We start from the raw sequence: 19510 nt of genomic DNA, 5'->3' as shown, positions 1-19510 counted from the left end.
GGGGGTCTGGGGTGCTACCACCCTTAGAAACATCGTTACGGTCCCATCAATACTCATATACTCCATCCTTATTCTTGACAGGGCCGGTCTTCTCAGATTCTCGAGATAATTCCTTCTCTAGGCTCTTCCGGTAGTGGCATAACCTTTACCACAATTCTTCTGTCCTTTCATCTTGGTAAGGTTCTTCCATGACTGGGTCTTCTTAGCTGACGGGTCTGGCGCCAAAACTAAACAACTATCGATATCTCATGGTGGTTAACGATTTATGGTTTCTCCTGCAGGAAATGGGTATGGGTTGAACCTCACCGTATAACCTACGATTCACAATAGTTCTCTTGTATAAGGGAAAAATACTTATACCATTCTAAGGTTAAAACAAGGTTTAATATCGTCGTCTCTCTACTATAGGTAAGTCACTCAGATTTACCCTCCCATATAGCAAGGTGAATAATAAGAGTAAGTCGGTATGGTGATCAATCCATCCCGCACCCAAATCATTACCCTGTATATGGTTTAGTGAATCTCGCATTCTAACACTCGGTCATCCTCACAAGCATTGCAGAATTTCTCTTGTCAACGAACCAAGTTCGGATAATACGTGAATTCTGCAAGCCAAACAAACATCTATTGTTCCTTCACAACTCTCAGGTTTTGCGTTACTCCTATGAAATCGTCTGCTGATAAAATCGTAACTTCTTCCAGGGTTTTTCCTTCAGCAAGAATGTGCTTGCTTCTTGGCAGGTCCTGGGGCCTGTGGGTTATGGCCCATCTCATCACTGGTAAACCATGAACTCATCATCGAGGAAACTGATCCTTAATCCAACATCCAACTTCCTAGTATTCTTAAATCCATCCAATTGTACTGTCTTCCTTCCTTCTATTGGCACCAAACTAGGACATGATTACTCAGACTCATCATGGAATTTCCATTGATACATATTTCCAACATCATACCTCCTTTATATCCAATAGTACTTCATCTCTTCATCCTCGGGGGATATCCCACATACCTAGATAAAAAACTTATACTTATGAAGTCCATACTCCACTTCGTGGAACATCATTATCCTTTCCAGGGTCAAGCGTCCTTACAGGGGAATATTGGCCATCTCTGCATGGCACTTCTTCAACTGGGAAACATGAAACACATCATGAACTCCTGACAGTCCTTCGGGTGACTCCAACTTGTAGGCCACTTCTCTCATACGCTCCAAAACTCGGTATGGTCCTACAAATTTCGGGGCTAACTTTCCCTTAACTCCATATCGTTTAACTCCTCGCAGAGGGAACACACGAAGACATGCTCTGTCTCCAATTTCATAGACTACCTCCTTGTGTTTTTAAGTCTGCATAACTCTTCTGCCAGGACTGAGCTACCTTCAATCTATCTCGAATCAACTTAACATTCTCTTCTGACTCCTTGATCACATTTGGTCCAAACAACTGACGGTCTCTAACTTCATCCCACATCAACTGTGTCTGGCTCCTTCTCCCATACAAAGCTTCAAAAGGGGCCATCTTCAAACTGGCTTGGTAACTGTTGTTGTATGAGAACTCCGCGTAAGGTAGATTATCATCCCTACTAGATCCATAATCTAGCGCACACGCTCTCAACATGTCCTCCAGAATCTGATTGACTCTCTCGGTCTATCCATCTGTCTGCGGATGAAAGGCTGCACTGAACTCTAGCCTAATACCCAAAGTGTGGTGCAGCTGATTCCAAAACTTTGAGGTAACCTATGTTCCTCTATCTGATACGATGGTCCTTGGAACTCCATGCAGACATACGATCCTGGTCGTAAATATCTTGGCCAACTTCGAACTTGTGTAGGTGGTTTTTTACTGGGATAAAGTGAGCCACTTTGCTCAAGCGAATCAATTACTATCTAGATAGAATCATATCCCGTTCGGGTTCTGGGAAATCAGATAATGAAATCCATGCCAAGCTTATCCTACTTCCATTCGGGTATCGGCATAGGCTGTAGTAACCCTGCTGGCTTCTGATGCTCTGCTTTTACTCTCTGGCATACATCACATACTGCTACGTACTCGGCAATATCCCTCTTCATACCTGTCCACCAGAAACACTCCTTCAATCTGAATACATCTTGTTGTTTCCGGGGTGAATCGAGTATGGCGAATCGTGGGCCTCCTGGAGTATTAACTTCCTGATCTCTGCATTATTGGGTATATGTACACTGTCCTCAAACCATAAGGTGTCGTGCTCACCTCACGAAAACCTTTGGCCTTTCCTTTGCTCATCCTCTCTTTTATCTCAGCAATCTCTTTGTCATCCTTCTGAGCTTCACGGATCCTTCCCAACAATGTAGACTGAACTTCCATTGCTGCAACAAAACCCTTGGGAACAATCTCCAACCGAAGTTCCCTGAGATCCTCGGCTCACTCCTTTGGCAATCCTCCGCTTATGAGGGTATTCGTCCTTGTTTTCTTTATGGTTGTGTCCTATTTCTCCACAAAGCTTGTATGCACAAGGTTTCTTCATATCCTTTCCATAAGGCCTCAATTTCTGGGACACAAGCCAAGACTTTGGCAAAGTCAACTTAAATTCTTTCCAAGTGGTTACTCCTTGCCATCCATTGATGGTTTGGTACATCCTCTACCAGGTAGTGGCACCTCTTTCAAAGCACTCAAGAGCATGCTGGGTCATATCCTTCCCGGCTATAGGGTTATTCTCCATGTGATCCACCATGTTCTGAATCCATCAGTCCGTCTCCAATTGAGTCATTGGTCCAGAAAATATAAGCTCATCTCCATTCATCCTCTATTGGGTCCCTGGGTTTGGGGTGGGATAAGAGAGATAGAGAGAGATACACACAATACAAACAATAGTTTTGAAAAGACAGGTTTTATTTGTGGCTGTCAAAAAAACATCAAACAAATGACAGCTCACAATCGTCGCATCTAACGTAGGTATATAACAGGGGTTTGGTCTTCTAAAGGTCAATAAATCTTCAAAATAATCAAACTCTTCAAGTCTTGTTCATGTCTCCGATGGCTTCTTCCGATCATGCTTGTCTTTCTCAAGTTCTTTTGCCAGATCATCTCTGTTGACGCGAAGTCTCTCGTGACGTCCTTTAATATTTTGGAGTTGCGTTCCAAACTTCCGGGTTTCAACATCCTTGGCATGAACCATGGTCCTACTGTCCTTCAGTTCCTGACGAATCTCCGGTATCTCGAAATTTTGCTCCTCCAGCTTGGCTACTTTCAGCTTCTAGGTCCTGAGTTCTTCATGAAATGCTTCCTTTCAAATACGGCTTCTTGTAGCTCCATCTTAACTTCTTGATGTAACACTCTAGATCCTGGTGATACACCGGCTAAGGTTAAAACTTCATCTTGCTGATAGGTGCTCCATCAGCCTTCTACCATCCAATCCTTCCATGCATATGCATGCTTAACTCAGCACGGTGACAATAGCATAAGCGGGTGATAACATCATGGATAGCCGTGTTTCTGCTCTTGTCATTTCCATGAGCTATCTCTCCATAGTTGATATCTCCTGCCTTAGGGTTTTCCTTGACAGAACTTTGAGTATTTTTAACTCTCCATGCTCCGGTCTTTCTCCGATACACCTTGATCTCGGGTATTGACAACTTCCATAGTCTGCCAAGTTCCATAAGGGTAGCCTTCCTAGGTCATAAAAAATCTGGGAATTCTTCAGAGCCTTCAAATTCTCCTAGTCTTCAGAGTCTTCAACCGTTGTAGTTTCCATTTACACGGTAAAATCTTCTTCATTCCAAAGTGGTCTTAGTTGTCCGATATCTTGTACTTCTTGAAGTGGTCTCATCCGTCGAATCTTCGAGTGGTCCAAAGGGAAAAAGGGGTATAGTCTCACTTAAAGGGAATGTTTGAATAAGCTCAGAAGAGAAAAGAGGTAAAAGATCTTTTTGAAAAAGAAGGTTTTAGAGAAAATCCTTCCTATGGGCTTGCCAGTTTCTAGGGTCACGTCCTACAGTCAACATGTGCTCTGATACCATCTTGTAGCGACCCGACCCGAATGGATCAAGTCTTTGCGCTTAAGTGTCATCCCTGGATCGGTATGCTGACACACATAGTACTCGAGGAATTATAACAGAGGTAAATCACATGTATAAAATAACGTAAATACTATTACCTCAATCCAAATAGCGGAAGTAACAAGGTTGTGGATTCCCATCAACACCAACGGCAAAGTTGAGTGTAGAAATCGTAACCCTAACGTATCACTTACTCGTCGTAAGATCCTGCAACATGAGACGTTGCAGCCACAAAGGGTCAGTACATTGAATGTACTGGCAAATTCACACCATAGAGAAATGATGAACAAAGGCTATCACTACATGCATATATGGCTGGTGGAAAAGCTCTATGGTTATAGTTTTGCGAAAAGCCAATTTTTCCCTATTGCAAAGGAATAAATTTTATTTGACTATCATGGTGGTTGTTAAACATTGAGATGGTTGACAGCATCTCAATCCCAATTAAGAACGTGATTAAACCCAAATCAAATTTAAATTAAGTAACATGATGAGATACACATGATAATCCAGGAACTAGATACTCAAGATGTCCATAACCGGGGACACGGCTAATCATGATTAGTTTGTACACTCTGCAGAGTTTTGCGCACTTTTCCCCACAAGACTCGATCTTCTCCGTTGGATTTCCCGCACTACTTGGTGTTTGAGAAACGGATGATCGAGACACAATCTTTCAGAAGCATTTACTCTCTACTCCGGGCAGACCGTTACACCTACAATCCCCCTACATCTGCTAGTCCACCTCTTCAAGAGCTCACACAACTTACTCCACTATGCCAGATCCCATAATGGCTTGTGGCTGCACACGGAAGTTTCTAGCATGAATAATCTTATGATCCCTTTGAGTCTGGGTGGCGGTCCATAGGATGATCACACGGGTACTCCGGGATATCCAAAAATACAGGCAACACTGGGTTCTCCAGGTGCCTCAATCCACCCAGATGTTTATTTAAGTACCCACCTTAAGTTGAACCATTAATTAACAATCTCACATCTGTCATGGAAATTCACTCAAACCCAATCCACGTCTACGAGCATAGCATAGCAATATAAGCAAACGTAGAAGTAACTCCCAAAGGTTTGATAATAAACAGGGCAATAGGTACTACCTCATCTACTTCCCAGAACCCACAATTTAATTAGATCCTAGTCATGCAATGTTTGAGGGTTGATCTAATGCAATAAAACTGGGTAGTAAAAGAGGTATGATCAAAGTGTGAACTTGCCGGCAATGTTGATGAAGATGATTCACACTCATAACTCTTGATAGTTCTACTCATCACACTCCGTTCAATCTATCGTGAGCAAGCAATAGTAACCAAACATAAGCAATCACTCAAAAGATCGGGAAGAACGAAGAATACAGTTCAGAAAACATCAAAACCAAGCAAATAACTCTTGCAACATAAAACAATTTCTAACAGTACCAAAATTATATGAATTTGGCCTTATCAGAAAGTTTAGTTCAAGAGCTTCGATTTGCAAAAAGAATCAACTAAATCGGAGTTACGGAACTCAAGTTATGTTCAACAGAAGTTTCAAATTCAAATCTGATCTAATTCAAATTTTAAAATTTCAAAAACATGTTTGAGTTGGATTACTGGATAGAGGAGATCATAACGAAGAAGTGGGCGTTGGTTTCGTTGGATTTGGATAAACGAGTAAAAAGTTGTGACCGTTTGAAGAACAGGGACTAAACTATAAATAAAATCATCACAGATAGGTCCCTGGCGAAAAACTAAAATAAAAGAAAAAGACTAAATAGCGAACGTTCTCTACAGAAACTTACGCGACGAAAACCGTTCACTACAGGAGCGGCTCGGCGAGTCCGAAGGGGGTGGTGGCGTCAGGCGTAGGCGGCGGTGGAGCGAGGCGCAACGACGGCGGATCTCGCCGGAGCTCGCAACTCCGGCGGCGAAGTGCGGCGGCTAGGGAGGAGGAGAGAAAAGGGGGTCGGGGTCCCGGGGCCCGGCTTATAAAGGGGAGGGCCGGCGGTGGCTTGGGCAAGGGGCAAGAGCAAGGCGGCGGGGTGCGGTGTCCGCGAAGGACATGGCGGCGGCGGCGATGTCATGCGGCGGCGGGAGTCTTGCGGGAGCTCGAAGACGGGCGCGAGCACGCTGGGCTGGGCTGGCTTGGCCCGGTTGGAGCTGGGCCGGCCCAGTCGGCGGAAGTGAGATATTTTTTTTAAACCACAGACAAACACAGTAAAAACAAAGGAAAATTAAAGTAAAATATTATATAGGTATATAATATATCAAAATCTTCAGAAAAAGATTTTCTACAATGTGGACATTTTTGTGAAGTCAAATAAAATCGAGAAAAATTCAAATAATTCAAAGAGTGCTACTGCCCTACTAAAATCCAGTAAATATCATTTTAAAAAAATACCAAAATAATGTCAAATTTATTTATCTCCAATTTTCTATTGTAGGGAATCATGTTACCCTATTTTCCATATATTTTATTTTTGGAGAAAAATAATTTGAATAAAAATGAAATAAATCCAGATTGAAAATAATTTCAAAAGGAATTAAAATTTGATCCTTTTAAACTTCCAACTCATATTTCATATGTTTTGAAGAAGTCATTTTATCTTCTCTCATGAAAATCATTGAGTTGCTTAAAGTTTTCTGAATTAAAAATATTTCCAAATAAAATTCAAATCCCTTTTCATTTATTTAAATGGAAGAAGTCATGTCATCTTCTCTCTAGGGTTTTGTATTTGAAAAGAAGTTGAATTCACGAAGATCATAAATGCAAAATGAAAGTTTGGGAAAGTCCTTTTATTCCTTCTCATTTAACTTTCAAAAGTTTTGAATTTCACTCACTTTCAGTCAATCAATCACACAACAACCAAACAATCAATCAAATCTATCTATTTATTCTAACATTCCAAAATTTAGAATTTTGGGATGTTACAAGGCTATGGTGGTATTGCGGATGATGTGGTGGAAGCCCTAGGCAAAGATGCCAAAGTACCAAAAAATTTATGATGGCAAAAGGTGGTGAAACCAAGGTGAGGACCTCGGGCACGTCGATAGCTTCAAAACGAGCCAAAGAACACTCAAATCGGAGTTCGGAGTGAAAAGTTGTGATGAAAACGGTGAAAGAGACTGATGCTGAAATTTCGGGGAAAGTTTCTGGTTAGGCCGGAAGTTCCGGGGTTAGGGCCGGAAGTTCCGGGCTCCGGAAGTTTTCGGGGGTGGCCGGAAGTTCCGGGGGTCGTGGAGAAAGTCTCGGGGAAGCCGGGGGATTTTGGGTAAACTCTCTGTTTAGCCCGGGAGTTCCGGGGTAAGGACGGAAGTTCCGGGGGACGGAAGTTCCGGGGGAGTCTGGAAGTTCCGGGGGTCGTGGAATTTCTTCCGGGACGAACCCTAAATTCCATATCTGAGAACGGGGGCGGAAAAACTCGATTTCCAAGGTCAAAATTAGGGAGATTTCGTGGATGGAAAGTGATAGAGGCGAGGGTGTCCCGATCTTTCGATGAGATGATAACTATCGATTTGGTGGAGCCGACTTTGACGATCCGACTACAAACGTGCATGACGTTGCGCCTTAGCAATCGCTAAACCAATCTCCCGAGGTTACTGACGATGCTGGAAGCACAATCAGCCTGACCACGAAGGTCTATTCCTGCACGCAATCGAAGAACAAGCAAGAATATGATAATGCAATCTGAATATTGCGAATATAGATGAAGTATTGATAAAGGTGGGGATCCGAAAGCGGTCTTGGTCTGGTCATTGGACACAAACTAAGTACACGAAGTTGCAATGGCTAACTTTTAACTAAACAAATCCCCAGCCAAAAGCTACTAGATGGATCTACTTATATAGGAGCAAGGGGTGGCGGCCAAGGAGGTGGGAGGACATCCCAAGGCAACCTAAAACCAACCCTAGGTCGTACAAGGCTCATGGGCCCAAGTGGAGGTGATGCAACACCTTTGGACTTGTTGTTTGACTCGGATTCTGCTGCAGCGTCAGATTGTTTCGTCCATATCTCAACGCTCCGGACGAATTTCAAGGTGAATCCAACTGGGTTGGAAAGAAGACGAAATCTACTTTCCAACAAAAAAAGAATCACCCAATTCGGAGTCCGTATGAAAAAGTTGTTGGCGTTTTGAGTCAGGTATGTCTGTGCAGTCCGAATCTGAATCCAGAACGTGAGAGACTTGGACTCTATCTTCTCTTGGCCCAAAAGTGACGTGAGAGGACTTTTTGAACAGAGCCTAAACTTCTCCTTTTCCCCTATCTTCATATGTGGATTGTACAAATGTCCCATACACCTGTAATTAGACAAAACACAAAAGTGTGTGAAGTATTTTTTGTTCTGAATAACATAAATAGACTATTGAATAGTTTGCACTAGAAATCACCTGACAAATATGCATGTATGCAATATTTTTGGTCGTATCCAAGGTAGTCATGTCCTCATCATCCTCCCTTCTTGAAAATAAAGCCGTCCTCGGCGTTGCTTAATCTGAAATGTGGCTAACAAAAGAGACAAGGTGTACATGTTGTATATGTATATGTCATCCATTTTTACTTCCCGTGGATTTTGCACATATGACACATGTATACATGAGTAACTTTCATAGTTAATAAAATATAAAGCCAAAATATTATCACAAGAAGTAGAAGGCATGAAAGTATTGCAACTCAGTTTGCACATATAAGTGAAGCTCTTATTCGTATGAAAAGATTGACAATATTCATCATTAAACCATCCCAACATTGATGAACCATCACCAAGATTAGAGGTCATATCAAAATGTTTAAACATTGGCACAATTATTTTAAAATGTATTTGATCCAAATCTGATTTATTTCCTGATTCACATGGTTCTTTGACATCAACAGATTCAATGGGCGCACTCAAAATTGTTGGTATTTCAGTTGTTTGATCACATGATGCATTCATGACAGTAACAAGATTCTCTAAAATAGGTGGCGTGCTCAAATCAACAGGTAACTCAACACATGATGTATTTAAGTTAATTAGGCATGCATCATTGTCATGTGAAGTTATATTATCAATACCTTTACTATTACCTTGTCGCAAAGACGTAGCTGATGTAGGTATGAACGATGACAATGTACCATACTCTTGAGATGATGTCGCCGCGCTCATAATCTGAGGTGGGGCTGCTCTAGTAGGTGCAACGGTGGAGGAACCAACCGGTGGTGGTGAGCATGAACTGGAATAGTTGTTGTTGTAGTCACCCAATGCATCCTCCTGTATCTGTCTCTCAAAGGTACAAGCGCGAACATACATACCAGTAATGCAATGAGGAATATACAGAAATCTTGCACGAATATCATGGTTTAAACCACCAAAAAATCTATTCATTGTATCATCCTCGGATTCTTCTATGTCACACTGATGCATATAAAATTTGAACTCTTGCTAGTAAGCATGAACAGTGTTACCGCCTTGTTTTAATTGTTCCAATTTGCGAAGCAATTCACGACGATAGTAACCAGGAAAAAATTGTTGTCTCATTACAGCTTTCAAATCTTTCCAAGTTGTGGGTTGGTTACCAATGTTTTTCTTACAATGTACACTCCACCAAACAGAAGCAAAACCAGTAAATGTTCTAGTGGTAGCTTGTACTCTCTCAAGTTCAGAAAAATCATGGTGACTAAAAACTTGTTCTACTTCGAGCTCCCAAGCTAGATAAATAGCAGGATTAAATCTACCCTCAAATGACGGTAAAGAGATAACCTGACCATGTGCTTGTGTGTGTTGTCCCAACTCTCGTGATGGTGAAGATGTGTCCGTCGTCCAAGAACTTCTATCTCCGGAACCTGTCATGATTAGTAGAAACAAGAAACAAAATTCGAGAATAATGTTCCTATGAACTACTAGGATGTGGTTGTAAAGTGCTCATAGTAAAGCAAATATCAATATCTTACAAGTTCTTACCATGCGGCAGGTGGTGACAGGCAACCAACAGTGTCAAATAACTCCGAAGATTGTGTAAAGCGATTGCCGGGGGAACGTACGTATACACGGTGTAGAAATATGTGGAGCTGGGTTGGCTATATATGGTAGCAAAAGATTAGCAATAATCAATTCAGAGATGCAATGTTGAATAAACGCTCAACGACGGTACTTTGCTGGTCCTAGGCTAGACCGGACTAGAGACGCGAGCCTAGAACACTAATGAGGTCACGGCGTAGCACAACTAGCATCAATGAAGGATACTAAGTAGCTCTGGACAGCAAGATATAAGTGAAGATCACACCGGCAGTAAAGATAATGATGAAAAACAACTGCCAAGCAGGATATACAACAACTCTCTCTCCAACTTTCCTCTTGAAAAAGTTTGAGCCAATTGTCTGATAACTTTTTTTCAAAGAATGCTACTAACTCAAGCTTTCCAATGCAAAAAGAATCACTCAATTCCGAATTGATATGAGGAGTCAAAGAATTCTAAAACTGGCCTGAAAAACTAGAATAAGCTGTGTCCAAGAACTTCAGAGGGCAAAAAGACCTATTTAGAAGACGATTTTGAGGTGCCAAATATTGAACTAGCCTTTGCAACTATTTAGATGCGGCTCATCGCTAGCTTTCATTTGAGTACTCGCGGAGCCAAAACGGACTTCGTATGAGGAAGTTATGCATGTTCGACTGAACAGTGCAGAAAACAGATTCCAATCCAAATTCAACTACGAGATTGAGTCTAGATAGATCCGAATTTTGTTTTTTTCTTCTCTCTTTTTTTTCCTTGCACTTTTTTTCTTTTTCTTTCTCTCTTTTTTTTCTCTGACTTTTTCTTTTTTTCTCTTTTTTTTTTCTCTGTCATTTTTTCTCTCTCTCTTTCCAAGACAAACTAGATAAGATGCAAGTTGGATCAAGCGAAGATGTGAATGACCTCAACTATGGTTGTGACAATGAACTATGGGTAGCACGTGGTGGAAATTGATGAATGGGATGGTGGACAGCGGAAGGAATAATGATGCAGCGGCGGCGTGACTAATGTGAACAGAACTCGAAACTTTAAACGAACTAGACACTAAGATCTGCAACTCGACACGGCGATGCAACCGATAATTCAATAATGCAAACAATGAAAAAAAATTGCAAAGGCTCAGACTGGCTAGGATAAAGGATGAATAGATCTAACTTTTTTTGTGGCTTTCTTGGACAGTAGGTAAGATATAAATCTAATCTAGGGATAACTAGAAATTCTCACCGAGCAACCTGAAAACTGATACCACTTGATAGAGGCGAGGGTGTCCCGATCTTTCGATGAGATGATAACTATCGATTTGGTGGAGCCGACTTTGACGATCCGACTACAAACGTGCACGACGTTGCGCCTTAGCAATCGCTAAACCAATCTCCCGAGGTTACTGACGATGCTGGAAGCACAATCAGCCTGACCACGAAGGTCTATTCCTGCACGCAATCGAAGAACAAGCAAGAATATGATAATGCAATCTGAATATTGCGAATATAGATGAAGTATTGATAAAGGTGGGGATCCGAAAGCGGTCTTGGTCTGGTCGTTGGACACAAACGAAGTACACGAAGTTGCAATGGCTAACTTTTAACTAAACAAATCCCCAGCCAAAAGCTACTGGATGGACCTACTTATATAGGAGCAAGGGGTGGCGGCCAAGGAGGTGGGAGGACATCCCAAGGCAGCCTAAAACCAACCCTAGGTCGTACAAGGCTCATGGGCCCAAGTGGAGGTGATGCAACACCTTTGGACTTGTTGTTTGACTCGGATTCTGCTGCAGCGTCAGATTGTTTCGTCCATATCTCAACGCTCCGGATGAATTTAAAGGCGAATCCAATTGGATTGGAAAGAGGACGAAATCTACTTTCCAACAAAAAAGAATCACCCAATTCGGAGTCCGTATGAAAAAGTTGTTGGCGTTTTGAGTCAGGTATGTCTGTGTAGTCCGAATTTGAATCGAGAACGAGAGAGACTTGGACTCTATCTTCTCTTGGCCCAAAAGTGACGTGAGAGGACTTTTTGAACAGAGCCTAAACTTCTCCTTTTCCCCTATCTTCATATGTGGATTGTACAAATGTCCCATACACCTGCAATTAGACAAAACACAAAAGTGTGTGAAGTATTTTTTGTTCTGGATAACATAAATAGATTATTGAATAGTTTGCACTAGAAATCACCTAACAAATATGCATGTATGCAATATTTTTGGTCGTATCCAAGGTAGTCATGTCCTCATCAGAAAGGGGGAAAAGATGGGGAAGGCTAGATCCACTTGAAACACAACGAATCCATGGATCAAAATCAACAAAACATCATCAAAACCAACAAATCACAAAAAAAATTGGGGGCTATTTTTGGTGGGGATTTTCGGATTTAGGACGAAATCAACAAAATCAAGCTAGAAAATAAAGGGTAGGGGCTCCAAAAACGTGATCAACGTGGCTCATGATACCAAGATGATGTGGAGTGGAACTTCGTACGGCCGATCTTTCACGTTTGGAGAGGATCCCTACGAGGAACACGAAGAACGCGCGGAAGAACACGAGGGAAATCACGGGGGAAAACAAGAGAAACACTCAACCAACAAGAATAGATCACACATGCGCTAGATCGATGAACGCAAAGGTGAGATACGAGATCCAAGTCCAATAAAGGACGCTACAAAGGTAACCGGTTCTTCTCCGTAAGGAGGTCTTGATGGGGGTCTTCTCCGTGAGGAGGTCTTGAATCCAAGGGGATCTTCTCCGTAGAGGGGCCACGGTCTCTCTCGTGGAGTATATCCGTAATGGATGAGCAATGCTCTATCTCAAGTATGACCTAAACCAATTCTAACCCTAACTAGGAGGAGGGGGTGGTCTATTTATAGTCCAAGCCACGAAGGGGTAAGTGGGAAAGGGATACATGGGCTTCGGCCCGAGTCTTTGCACGCAAGCAGGCCGGAAGTTCCGGGCAGGGCAGGAAGTTCCGGGCTCCAGAAATTCCGGGCTGGTTCCGGCCGGGTTCCGTGCTATCCAGAGAGTTGGCGCGCTCGGGGCTGCTCTGGACTCCGGGGGCCGGAGGTTCCGGGCAGACCGGAAGGTCCGGGGGCTGGAAGTTCCGGGCAGAGGCCGGAAGTTCCAGGCTTTCCAGAAGCTTGTCCCAGCTTCTTCTTCCTTCTCCTCTTCCATGCTTGGCCTTGGTCCTTGGATCCTTCATGGTCGTCTCGGTTGTACCTGAGTATATGCAGGATCCATGCATGGAGGTAGTAACCATGTCTCATATGTGGAAAGTGGCGGTTCGAAGAGGAGTGAGTTCACCTTGTGTCCAATGGCGTATGGTCGAGGTCTCATCGTATGGCCTCTTGGGGCTTGGGGAGTAGTCGAAGTGTACATGGGGATGACCGTAGGATGCTCCGCATCATCGTTCTTTGTAAGCTCGTTGAGAGGTGCAGCAATGGTGCTAAAATCTCCCACAAAACGTCGATAGAAACCAGCGAGTCCAAGAAAACTCCTCACTTGTGTGACCATTTTGGGCTGCGGCCAACTCTCAATAGCTTCAATCTTGACTTTATCAACATCAATTCCCTGTGGAGTAACAACATAGCCAAGAAAAGATACTCCGTCGGTGCAAAAGGTGCACTTCCCAAGGTTACCAAACAAACGTGCATCACGTAGAGCAATAAAAACAACACGTAAATGTTCCAAATGTTCTTCCAAAGATTTGCTATAAATCAGTATATCATCAAAATAGACTACCACAAATCGTCCAATGAAAGCACGTAAAACTTTGTTCATTAGTCTCATGAAAGTACTAGGTGCATTAGTTAACCCAAAAGGCATGACTAACCACTCATATAAACCAAACTTAGTTTTAAATGCTGTTTTCCATTCATCTCCCAATTTCATACGAATTTGATGGTATCCACTACGCAAATCAACTTTGGAGAATATTGTAGAGCCACTCAATTCATCAAGCATATCATCTAGCCTAGGAATAGGATGACGATAACGAATAGTAATATTATTAATGCCTCTACAATCAACACACATACGCGACGTACCATCCTTTTTAGGCACTAGTATAATAGGAACAGCACAAGGACTAAGAGATTCGCGTAAACCTTTGTCGAGCAGCTCCTGTACTTGACGCATAATCTCCTTCGTCTCCTCTGGATTGGTACGGTATGGTGCACGGTTGGGTAGCGATGCACCAGGAATTAAGTCAATTTGATGCTCAATCCCTCGAATAGGTGGTAATCCCGGTGGCACGTCTTGTGGAAAGACGTCAGCGAACTCCTGCAAAATGTTAGTGACAACAGGGGGCAAAGAGGAAGGCACGTCCTCGAATGAAAATAATGCCTCTTTGCACACAAAAGCATAGCAAACAGATTTGCTAAAATCTAGCTCATCAATATCAGATTTGGTGGCAAGTAAACATGCACTTTTCAATTTAATTTCAGAAGCAACACTAGATGGTTTATTATTTGGCTTCATTTGTTGCTCAAATTCTTTTGCCACAATCTGATTTTCACTCTTATTTTTCTCCTGTTTTGCTTTATTAGCTCTATTAATATCATCTTTCAAAATGGAATCAGGAGTCATAGGAAGCAAAGTAATATTTTTATCCTTATGAACAAGAGTATACTGATTGTTTCTACCATGGTGTACAGAAATTTTATCAAATTGCCATGGTCTACCAAGTAATAAGGAACATCCTTGCATAGGTACCACATCACAATCAACATAATCAACATATGTAGAGAAACTAAAATGCACACGAACAGTACGTGTTACCTTAACCTTGACGCTGTTGTTGAACCATTGGATGTAGTAAGGATGTGGATGTGGTCTTGTGGTGAGAGATAGCTTCTCCACCATCTCCATGCTAGCCAAGTTGTTGCAACTCCCTCCATCTATGATGACGCGAACAGAACGTTCCTTCACAACTCCCTTTGTATGGAACAAATTATGCCTCTGATTTTGCTCAGCTTGTGTAACCTGCACACTCAAAACACGTTGAGCAACTAAACATTCATACATGTCAGCATCTTCAGGAGCCATGTATTGCGTCTCATGATCAGAATCGTCTCCACCGTGTTCTTCACGTGTAATAAGAGCCAAAGTCTCCTCATCATAGTCACTAGCGGACTCATACCCACCATCCTCAGTAGCAATCGTCACACGCTGAGATTTGCATTCTCTCGCAAAATGTCCTCTTCCCTTACAACGACGACAAATAATATCACTTGTGTGCCCTCTTGATGCCATGGAAGAAGAAGAACTCTGTGCAGGCCTGATGATGTAGGGTGGAACCCTATATAGCCGATCTTTCACGAAAGGAGCGGATCCCAACTAAGAACACGAAGAACACGAGGGGAAACACGAGGGGAAGACACAAGAGAATCACTCAAACCAACAAGAACAATCACACATGTGCTAGATCCTCGAAACACAAAGAGATACACGATCCAAATCCAACAAGGGACGATACATAGGTAACCGGTTCTTCTCCAAAAGGAGGTCTTGAGGGGGGGCCACCCAAGAGGGGGTCTTGAATGCAACGTGGATCGTCTCCGAAGAGGGGCCGCAGTCTCTCTCGAGGAGGAGATCCGTATGGATGAGCAATGCTCTATCTCACATATGAGCTAAACCAATGCTAACCCTAGAAAGATGGAGGGGAAGAGTATATATAGTCTAGGGGGTCGAAGGGGGTACACGGGCCTCGGCCCTTACTGTGCGCAGACAGGGGTGGCCGGATGTCCGGGCTACGGGCCGGATGTCCGGGGCTTCAGGAGGGGCCGGATGTCCGGGCTGGGGGGCCGGATGTCCGGGCTGGAGGGCAAAACTTCTGGATGTTCTGTAGCGTGGCGCCAGATGTCCGGGCTTTTGGCCGGATTTCCGGGCTGGGGCCGGATGTCCGGGCTGGACTCCGAATGTCCGGGCCCTGTAGGCTTGGGCGTCTGGGCTGCTGCTGCTGTGGTTGCTCCAGGGGCCGGATGTCCGGGGACTTGGCCGGATGTCCGGGGCCTGGAAGGTGAACTTGCCCGTTTCCGTTGGTTCTCTTCATCCGTGAACTTGGCGGCTTGTCCGTCTTCACGTGCATTCTCGGGAGGCTCCTCTTGACACCTAATCATGCATAGCATATCGGACTTAGGTAGTAGCCATGTCTCGAGTGGATCATATGTGATATCACTAAGGAAGGAAGTCACCTCATTCTCGAGAGGTCTAGCTCGTGCTCGTGTCATAGGTCCTCTTGGCTCTTGATGAGATGATGGTAGGTCCATGGGGATGACCGTAGGATGCTCCGCATCATCTCCCCTCCCTTGGGAAAGATCCGACCTCGGATCGAAATCCTCATCACCATGGTAGGGGGATAGATCTTTGATGTTGAAGATGTCGCTCACGGAGTACTTGTCGCGTGGGATGTCGATCTTGTATGCGTTGTTGTTGTAGCGTGCAAGCACCTTGAAGGGTCCATCCGCTCGGGGTAGTAGCTTGGACTTGCGTTCCTTGGGGAAGCGATCCTTGCGAAGGTGTAGCCACACAAGATCTCGAACATTGAACATCATGGGTTGCTTGTTGATGCTGAGCTTGGTCGTGAGTCGTTGTACTTGGCGCTCGATGGTGTTTCTTGTATCTTCGTGCATCTTCTTGAGGAAGTTGACTCGGGCACTCGCGTCCATGTTTGTGCGCTCTTGTAGCGGTAGAGGTAGAATGTCCAATGGAGACAATGGGTTGAAGCCATAAACGACCTCGAAGGGGGACTTGCCGGTAGTCGAATGTCTTGCACGATTGTAGGCGTACTCGGCGATGGGTAGGCACTCCTCCCACTCCTTGATGTTCTTCTTTATCAACACGCATAGTAGAGTGGAGAGCGTGCGGTTGGTCACCTCCGTTTGGCCGTCGGTTTGTGGATGGTATGCCGAAGAGAACAAAAGCTTGATTCCGAGCTTGGCGCACAATGTCTTCCAAAAGTAACTCAAGAACTTGACGTCGCGGTCCGAGACAATCGTCCTTGGCACTCCATGAAGGCGCAAGATTTCCCTACAAAACAAATTTGCAACATGTGAAGCATCGTCTTTCTTGTTGCAAGGAATGAAATGTGCCATTTTGGAGAATCGGTCCAGAACAACAAAAACGGAATCCTTGCCATTTCGAGTTCTAGGCAAACCAAGCACAAAGTCCATGCTAATGTCTTCCCATGGGTGATATGTAATTGGAAGTGGCATATAGAGGCCATGAGATTGAGCTTTGGACTTAGCTTTGCGACATGTAGAGCATCGATTGGTGAAGCGATTGACGTCGCGGAACATCTTGGGCCAAAAGTTGTTCTTGGAGAGCGTAGCAAATGTCTTGTCGCGTCCAAAGTGTCCCATGAGTCCGCCTCCATGAGATTCCTACAAAAGCAACAAGCGAAGAGAGGACTCGGGGATGCAAAGTTTGTTAGCTCTCATAAGATATCCATCTTTGATGTAGTATCGATCCCAAGAAGTATGCGTCAAACACTTGGCATAAGGAATAGAAAATGTAGGATCATGCTCATACAAGTCTTTTATATGCTCAAAGCCAATGACATTTAACTCAAGTTGATTAACAAGCATGCATATACAGGAAAGTGCATCCGCCACAACATTTTCCTTACCTTTAATATACTTGATGACATAAGGAAACGACTCAATGAACTCACTCCATTTAGCATGACGCTCGTTCAACTTAGTTTGACCCTTAAGGTATTTAAGCGTTTCATGGTCGGTATGGATGATGAACTCATGAGGGCGTAGGTAATGTTCCCATTCATGCAAAACTCGCACCAAAGCATATAGCTCTTTGTCATAGATAGGGTAATTGAGTTGCGCTCCGGAGAGTTTCTCACTAAAATAATCATTTGGGCGCTTCTCTTGCGTTAACACACCTCCTATGCCATTACCATTAGCATCGCAATGAATTTCGAAAGGTTTGTCAAAGTTGGGTAATGCAAGCACGGGAGCATGAGTAAGCAAATTCTTAAGCTCATTGAAAGCGATATCTTGAGATGTTCCCCAAACAAACGGTGCATTTTTCTTACTCAAAGCATGCAAAGGTGAAGCAATGGTGCTAAAATCCTTCACAAATCTGCGATAGAAACCGGCTAAACCAAGAAAACTATGCACTTGTTGCAAATTGGTTGGTTGGGGCCAAGTTTTAATAGCATTGATCTTAGATTCATCAACATGAACACCCTTAGAAGATACTACGAAACCCAAGAAAACAAGCTTATCAACACCAAATAGGCATTTTTCCAGATTAGCATAAAGTTGCTCTTTTCGAAGAGTTTGTAGCACGGTGCGAAGGTGGGTGACATGCTCTTTGAGAGATTTGCTAAACACAAGGATATCATCAAAGTAGACAACAACAAATTCACCAATGTAAGGGCGAAACACGTAATGCATAAGACGCATGAAAGTATTGGGTGCTTCCGGTAAACCCATAGGCATGACTAACCACTCATATAGACCAAACTTTGTTTTGAAAGCGGTTTTCCATTCATCACCCTCTTGTATGCGGATTTGATAGTAACCACTTTTAGGATCAATTTTGGAAAAGATAGTGGCACCGCAAAGTTCATCAAGCATATCATCAAGGCGTGGAATGGGATACCTATAACGAATGGTGATAGCATTGATAGGTCTACAATCGGAACACATGCGAAAGCTACTGTCTTGTTTTGGCACAAGAATGACCGGTACGGCACAAGGACTCAAACTTTCATGCACATGTCCATGGTCTATGAGATGCTTTACTTGACTTTGAATTTCTTTGGTTTCTTCGGGGTTGACGCGGTAGGGCGCTTTGTTTGGAAGTGGCGCTCCGGGGATGAGATTAATTCGGTGCTCAATGCCTCGTAGTGGAGGTAGACCCGGAGGTAGCTCATCGGGGAAAACATCTTGGAATTCCTGCAATAAAGAAGATAACACCAAAAGTAGATCGTGAGAGTTGTTAGTTTTTGGTGCCTCATCCTTGCACAATAGGACATAGTGTAGGACACTTGATGGGTTCTCACACACTTCTCTCATCTCACGTTGGTGGCAGATAGGACTAAGTTTTTCTTGTCGCTCATCGTGGAGGCACTCAATTTGGGCTTGTGACCCTCACTCTCTTTTTGGTGGTTCACTCTCTCACTATTCTCTCCACGATGGGTGTTTTGCTTGTCGGCGAGCACTTGGCTTGGAGACATAGGACGTAGCACAAACTCTTTCCCTTTCATCTTGAAGCTATAGTGATTTGTACGCCCATTGTGAATGACACCTCGGTCAAATTGCCATGGCCGTCCAAGAAGGAGGTGGCACACGGTCATCGGAAGGACATCACACTCCAAAGTGTCTTCATAGGCGCCGATCTTGAAAGAGACTCGTACTCTCTGCTCGACTTGTATGGTGCCGGTGTCGCTTAGCCATTGAACCTTGTAGGGGTGCGGGTGCTTCATCTTGACCAATTGGAGTTTGGAGCATAGTTCTTCACTTGCCAAGTTATGGCAACTCCCTCCATCG

The sequence above is a fragment of the Triticum aestivum genome, chromosome 6D (genome assembly GCF_018294505.1).
Source record: "Triticum aestivum cultivar Chinese Spring chromosome 6D, IWGSC CS RefSeq v2.1, whole genome shotgun sequence".
Taxonomy (NCBI): Eukaryota; Viridiplantae; Streptophyta; class Magnoliopsida; order Poales; family Poaceae; genus Triticum; species Triticum aestivum.
The sequence above is the reverse complement of the archived record's forward strand: the minus strand, read 5'-3'. Positions refer to the sequence as shown.